This window comes from Podarcis gaigeae (genome assembly GCF_964106915.1).
Source record: "Podarcis gaigeae genome assembly, chromosome: 2".
NCBI lineage: Eukaryota > Metazoa > Chordata > Lepidosauria > Squamata > Lacertidae > Podarcis > Podarcis gaigeae.
Genome location: NC_139679.1, coordinates 48,356,467 through 48,364,128, shown reverse-complemented (window position 1 = coordinate 48,364,128; position 7,662 = coordinate 48,356,467). Strand labels below are relative to the sequence as shown.

General features: G+C 39.8%; 1 long non-coding RNA gene across 1 annotated transcript; it reads left to right on the top strand.

Annotated features, from left to right (window-relative positions):
• Positions 1 to 2,331: 2,331 nt before the first annotated feature.
• Positions 2,332 to 6,035, top strand: LOC310839864. The gene is made up of 3 exons (XR_014561690.1): positions 2,332 to 2,442; positions 4,710 to 4,807; positions 5,902 to 6,035. It is a non-coding gene; the product is annotated as an uncharacterized lncRNA (long non-coding RNA).
• Positions 6,036 to 7,662: the final 1,627 nt, after the last annotated feature.

Here is a 7,662-nt window from a genome sequence, read left to right as displayed (position 1 = left end):
GCTTGACTTTATATCTCCTCATTTAAGTTTTCTTCTAAATTGCTTTATAAAATCAGTATCCTGAAAATTCACCTTGATTCTTTTTTACCTGCCATGTAGAGTAAGTATAGGACCTAATATTTGAATAATTGTATCAGAACTAGTTTACCTTCCTTCCAAAAACATCAGTATAAACCCAAAGGCCTTGGATAATTCTGCTAAAGCTGAAATATTGTGACCAAATTTGGTATTGACTTTAACTTTAGATACAGGGCAATCATGTTTAGGTTATCAGTATGGATTTAAGTGGGATGCAGGTGGCACTGTGGGTTAAACCACAGAGCTTAGGGCTTGCCGATCAGAAGGCTGGCGGTTTGAATCCCCGCGATGGGGTGAGCGCCCATTGCTTGGTCCCTGCTCCTGCCAACCTAGCAGTTCGAAAGCACATCAAAGTGCAAGTAGATAAATAAGTAGATAAACGGCGTTTCCATGCACTGCTCTGGTTCGCCAGAAATGGCTTAGTCATGCTGGCCACATGATCCGGAAGCTGTATGCCGGCTCCCTCGGCCAATAAAGTGATATGAGTGTCGCAACCCCAGAGTCGTCCGCGACTGGACCTAATGGTCAGGACCCCCTGACCAACAATATAACTATTCTTCATGCACATTCCCATATCAGTTTTCTGAAAGTACCCATAAAAAAATTACAGATAGATATGTTCCTTATTTGCAAGATAAAACCCCCCACTAATGTTGTGCAAAACAATCAGTGAACACTGGCCTCTGTGCAAATTTGATTGTTAGCTTGCTGGGTTCAGATTCAGAATGATAACTGTTCACGTTAGTGTAGACGGGAAATGTTTCAGATGGTTTGATATACAGTATTATGTATCCTTTTGATGAGCTCTATTCTAACGCTTATTTTTTCAGAGACAATGAACACAATGTAACTTTAGGCTACTATGCTATTACAGACAGTTGAAATCTGGTACAAAGAGAAGGGGTAGAATTCCTTATCACATTGACAAGGTAAATGGAAAGAACATTTAACAGAGTTATATAACACTGTATTGCCATACTTGCACATAATATTAACATAAAATAGTCATGGCTTTAGCTTTAGCTCAAAATGGAAAATTAATTAAAGCAACTCTGTGTGTAGCAGCAAAAGGGGAGCTGGCACAATTATGCTGATAATTTATCATGATTTAGGCCACACTCCTATTGCCAGTAACTTGGGGGCATGTACAAGGTTATGTTATTATTTTTATTTTTTGATTCAAAGAGTAGCTTCTTAAAGTACCTGGAAGTTGCTTTCATTAACAATATATTTCTTGGATGTGTGTAATTATACAAGTTGTGTGTGCATGTGTGAACTAAAGGAAGAAAAATATACAAGTTGCACTTCAGTTAAAAATCAAAGTGGATCCCCCCCGACAGCAGTATATCAGTATATTGTTACTGGTATCCATTTCAAAATGCTTAACTGCCCCAAACCTGGGTTTTAACCAATGGTAGTCCTACTCAGAGTAGACCTACTTAAGATAGGTAGTAGTTGGGTACAATACCTTGTCAACAGAATATGCTCCAATAATTTAAAAAGCAAATCAAAGGAATCGGTTTACATTCATTATATCCTGCCAGGATATAAGGGACAAGGTGGTCCTTTAGATAACCTGGACTTAGGCTCTCTAGGGCAGTGTTTCCCAACCTTGTGCCTCCAGATGTTTTTGGCCTACAACTCCCATCATCCCTGACCACTGGTCTTGCTAGCTAGGGATGATGGGAGTTGTAGGCCAAAAACATCTGGAGGCACAAGGTTGGGAAACACTGCTCTAGGGCTTTCTATACTAACCCAGGCATAGGCAAACATGGCCCTCCAGATGTTTTGGGACTACAATTTCCATCATCCCTGACCACTGCTCCAGTTAGCTAGGTATGATGGGAGTTGTAGTCCCAAAACATCTGGAGGGCCGAGTTTGCCTCTGCCTGTACTAACGATTATGCATTCAACTCAGCTCCAGAATATGTTGGCAGCTAGTGTGTAGCTTTCAGAACCAGAGTAATATGCTGATATGAAGCAACTCTGGCCAAAAGTGGGCTTCAACATTCTAAAATATATTAACATGACCAAGTAAAGCAAGAAAAAACTAATAATACTGAATCGAGAACAGCTATGGAAAAGACTTGAAAGAAACCACAGTCAGAATGTAATCTTCAGAAGTACAAAGATTTGCATACTTCCCTTGTCTCCTCAAGGTATTTTCACATTATCCTAGACATGTACATGTACATCTAAATTTAACAGGTGTCTCATTTTCTACACAGATGGTGGTGATCATAAGGTAACATGTAAACATATAAAGCTAATTGCCACAGGCTCTAGTCAAGTACAGCTAAAAGGAGATGATCTGAAGAAGAGAACCGTCAACATGGCATGCAATCCGGCATAACAGCATAAAATGTAAATAATATTCATTATTATTCCTAATATTAAAAATGGAAATTGCAGCATTTACATATTGCTGCAAGGGCTATTGGAATTTCCCCTCCCACAGTTAAGCATTTATTACCAGCTGGGTCACAGAAATGATATATTTCTCACTGTGGGAGGGTGAGGTTCCAATAGTCCTGAAGGAGGCTATAATAAAACCTGTCCTGAAAAAGAAAAAGAAATGACTTGATCTGGTTGGTTATATAACAATCACCCAGTATCAAATTTGCCTTTTCTGGGTAAGGCAATAAAGCGTGAAGTGGAAAAACAGCTCCATGTTCTTGGCTGAAACTAATTACCGTATTTTTCCATGTATAAGACTAGGTTCCCCCCTAAAAAATAATATAAAAAATTAGGGTGCGTCTTATACATTGATACATCTCCCCTATTTTTTAAAATCTGAGTCCCTCCAAATAGGGGGTGTCTTATACATGGGGGCATCTTATAAACTGAAAAATACGGCATTTCCATCTTGGTTCAGAACAGAAACTGCTTTGATCACCCTGGGGATAACTTTTGCCAGAGAAAAAGAGTGAAACCATGTTGATCTTCCTAGATCTCTTAGTGGCTTTCATACAATCTACTTTGAACCATCTCTGTGGGACAGGATTGTGATATGTGTATATACTGTTTTGAAACAGCTCAAGTCCTACTTGGAGGTAGGTCCTCGTGAGTGGAGCTGGAAGACTATTGCTTCACCCAGTAGCTATTGGTTTATTAAGTGGTGCATTTACAGTGTACCTCAGGTTAAGAACTCAATTCGTTCTAGAGGTCCATTCTTAACCTGAAACTGTTCTTAACCTGAGGTACCAATGTAGCTAATGGGGGCTGCTGCTGCACCGCTAGAGCACGATTTCTGTTCTCATCCTGAAGCAAAGTTATTAACCCGAGGTACTATTTCTGGGTTAGCAGAGTCTGTAACCTGAAGCGTCTGTACCCGAGGTACCACTGTACTTGAAACTACTGGAAGAGATCATCAAGAGATTTGGGTTGGGATATTATCTGTATGTGTATTATACTCAGAAATATCTTGCATTTCCACCTTTTGATCCCAGGCATTCTATGGACATTTTGAATCAGTGTTTGATAGCAATGTTGAATTGGCTTTGGGTAAGCAAGCTGAAGTTTAATGCAAACAAGATAGAAGGGCTATTGATTGAGGGAACTGTTGTACTCAGCCTGATTTGAATGGGGTTGCAGGTCTCTTGAAGCAAAGGGTTCACAGTGGAAGTACTATCGATGCTCTGGTGATGGCAGTGGTTAGGAGTGTGTGTGTGCGCGCTTAAAAACAACTCTAATATGCCAACTCTGCCCTTTCCTAGAAAGATCAGACCTGGCCTGTCATTCATGCTCTTATCGCCTCTAAGATAGATTTAGGGCTGCTTTAGGAATTTGAATTGTATGAATTACTTGTCAAAACTATGCAGTCCATTCCCTGCTTACTGAGGCTTACCGATCAAAATTTTGTTGTCTGCTGGCTTTTGCAGTAACAGTTCTCATCTCTTGTAAAAATATGGGTTTTCAATCTTTTTTTAAAAAAAATATATGCTTGTGTCTCTCTTACATATAAAACCACGCTTATTTAGACGTAAGGGTATATCCTTTCTCATCTCATCTGGACAACCAGTTCAGCTAGGAAGGGAATAATTTCACCACTAACATGTTTCGACAAAACAACATAGGCTTTCAAATGCAAAGTGATGTTTCTTTGAGGAGACAAAAAGCAGAAAGGAAAAGGTGATGTACCGATGAGTCCCGTGGACTGTGCTGCAGTATGGGAGAAAAAGCCAAATAAAATAAAAAATAAACATCAAAAGAGAAAAACCAGACAGCATGCATAGGTTGAGGGGCAGGTAGGTAAGGAGATATATGGATACAAAAGGTACTGTTGTGATAGGTACAGAGCATAATGATGGGAAAACACTTGCAGAGACAAAGCAGCAGGATGCAGCCCGAACTGCATTCTCAGTACCAAGAGAGAAATCCTGTGGGATGCTTAAGAAGATTAAGAGTGAAAGGGAAATGGAATACGGTCACTCAGTTATGCATATATACATGAATGCATGCAAAACAAGATGAAAAACTCACACAAAAACTTTAAACACAATATTACACAAAACAACTCTGTAACAAAACAGAAAAGTACACAAGAAGCCAACTTACACAAAAATCAAACTGAAGGGTCCAACTAGCTTTGTATTCCTATATTGACGCACATTGGCTTTCTGTGGTTTCAGGCAGGGCTTTCCCAGCCCTCCCTGCAGTGCCAGGAACTGAACATGGGACCTCTTTCAAGCAAACCATGGGCTCACATTGCAAGTCAACAGAATGTTGGGTAAAGATATGAGAAAATGAACTAGACTCAAAGGAAACTGATTCGCCCACCCCAGTTATGCACTTTGCTGTGAGTTTTGTAAGGTCTGGTCCCCTGCTTCTCTGCTGGCCCATTCCAATGACAGTGGTGGTCTTGTTTAGGGGGCAGCTTTGAATAAGACTTTGCACAATATGTCTTATTAAAAACATAATGGCGTGCAAATGCATCCCTGCTTCCTCTTTTTTGTCCCAAGCTGTTTCAGAGGATCCCCATACCACCCTACTACTACCCCTACTACCAGCAGATTTTGGGAGCCCCAAGGGGAAAGGAGAGGAAGGTGGAGTTGTGTTCCCTTCTGCTCTCTAATGGACACTATTGGATTTTAGCCATCATTTTTGCTACTATTTGTCATTGTCCACTGTTTTTCATCGCTAATAATAATAATAATAGTTAACACTTGGATAGTATTTTCAGGTTATCAAAATGTGTCATATTATCTAGCTGAAATCCTTATGACAAATTTGTAAGGTAAGTCTGTGTTATTATCCCCCATATTGCAGCTGGGGCGGTGGTGGTGGTGGGGGGGTTGAGGCTGAGACGGAGGTCTCATCCACACTACTGCTTCTGCTGTGCCTAGAAAGCATGAGTCTAAGTGGTTTTCTGCTTGATCTGCACTTTCTAGGCCCCACTCCTTTCCAAGGGAAAAACTGCTCTTTACAGATAGTTTGGAACAAATGGCAATCTAAGGAAAACCTAAATTGCCATTTGCACCGAATGAATGCTAAAGAGCAGTTTTCCCCTGTTGGAAACAGTGGGACAAGAGGAAGTATGGGCAAGACTTGAGTGACGTCATGGCAGAGGTGACATTTAAACTTGACACTTCCTGATTTGAAATATGGTTTGTTTCATTGCATTTTTTTAAAAGAAAAAAAGGTGCCAGTACTTTGAGTACCCCTATACAAAAAGCACTGGTTTGTTTAATCTTAGTGTTATATTAAATTAACATTATATGTTTTGATTGGCCTGTTGATATGCTGTTCCTATGACTATTTAAATGTTGCCGGTTTGTCTTGTAATTGTTAATAAGTTTTCTGTAAATGTTTTATTTTATTCAGTTTTTTTAGTCTGATGCATAAACTACTTTGGGCATTGTTTCCCATGGAAAAGTGACATACAGATCAACTGATGATGCCATCAACCTTATTGTCAACCACCACAACAACACTGGGATACTTTCAAAAATGGGAAATTGCAATTGGTCCAGAATACAGCTGCTAGGATTCAGGTGGGAGTTGTGAATGGAGACTACGTTATGTCATTGATCAGCTTCAGTCTTCATTAACAAATGCCTGGCTATTTTCTTGCCTTCAGGCATTAAAAAACCTACAGGCAGACCTTTTAACATTACTACTAAAACCACAACTTGCCAAAACTGTATCTATCCCCTTATTATGAGCTAGATTGTAGCTGGGTTATTGAAGAATCCTGCTGTGCTAAAACTTTTCTTCACCAGCAGCTTTACAGCTGCCTGTGAACAAGGCCTTCAAACACTGAATTGCATCCATCCATCTTGCTTTGTTGTTGTTGCCAAATACAGTTGACAGAGGGTGGGTCAAGGAGATTGCTGGGTTTGATCTCCAGAATTTGGGAGATGCACACTCTGAATCTGATTTCTGTATTGCAGGGACTTACAAATTTGAGAGATATGGGAATTTATAAGCAGTACAGAGGGAAGCTTGTCCAGCACTACTCATCATGGGTATCAGGCAACTGCAGAATTATGTTTCTTACTTATGATGAATGGAGCTGAAAGCTGCCAGAAACTAACTTTCGTTTTGGATACGAAACTCGCCTACAGTTGCATACATCCATCATTACATTTAAAGTTGGCTATTTTCAAGATGTCTGCATAATCTAAATTATATAGTTGTTATTCCATGGAATTTATTCTTGGTGATGTTTGCCAGCGGTCTGCTAAAGTGGAAGCTCTGGGAATTAAAAATCTTTCTTTCCCAAGTGTTAAAATGTAGTCATTTGTAATTTGCATCACACATTTGTATCACAATGTGCTGCAGTCATACCACAAGCCAAAAAACTATTTCAAATTAGATAAATATTTCTAATACAGTGGTACCTCGGGTTACATACACTTCAGGTTATAGACTTCGCTAACCCAGAAATAGTGCCTTGGGTTAAGAACTTTGCTTCAGGATGAGAACAGAAATCGTGCGGCGGCAGCGCAGGAGCAGCAGGAGGCCCCATTAGCTAAAGTGGTGCTTCAGGTTAAGAACAGTTTCAGGTTAAGAATGACCTCCGGAACGAATTAAATACTTAACCCGAGGTACCACTGTATTATGTAATATTATGTATAATATTGGCTTAATGGATAGATAAAGTATTTCAGATCTTGTCTTACAACTAGCATTTTCACTTCACATTTCAATCTGCTTTACAGTTAATTTTGCTTCCCTGCCCCTCATCAGTGCAGATTACAAATAGAATTGTATGTTTCTCTTTTCCTGTCCATTATGTATTCCTGATCTGGGAATGCTATGAACATTTGATTGTGGCACTAACAAGAGCCAATGCAAAAGTTATGTAAAAAGCAGAGCCAGTGGGGCTGCAAATAACTTTTCCATCCATTTTTTAAACATTTGATGCAATATCTGAGGGGGGAATCTTTATACCCCACAGCGATATATTGGAGCACTATGGAAGAGATACGTAGGAGATATGTAAGTGTTTAGGATTGGATAAGGCTATAAAAACTGAATCTTAATCAGGACCAGACAGGGGTGTAGTTCCTTGAGGACCTGATGATACAGGGAAACTCCCACTGAAGAAGCAAGTTTGCAGCTTAAGGGAGCTCCTGGGTC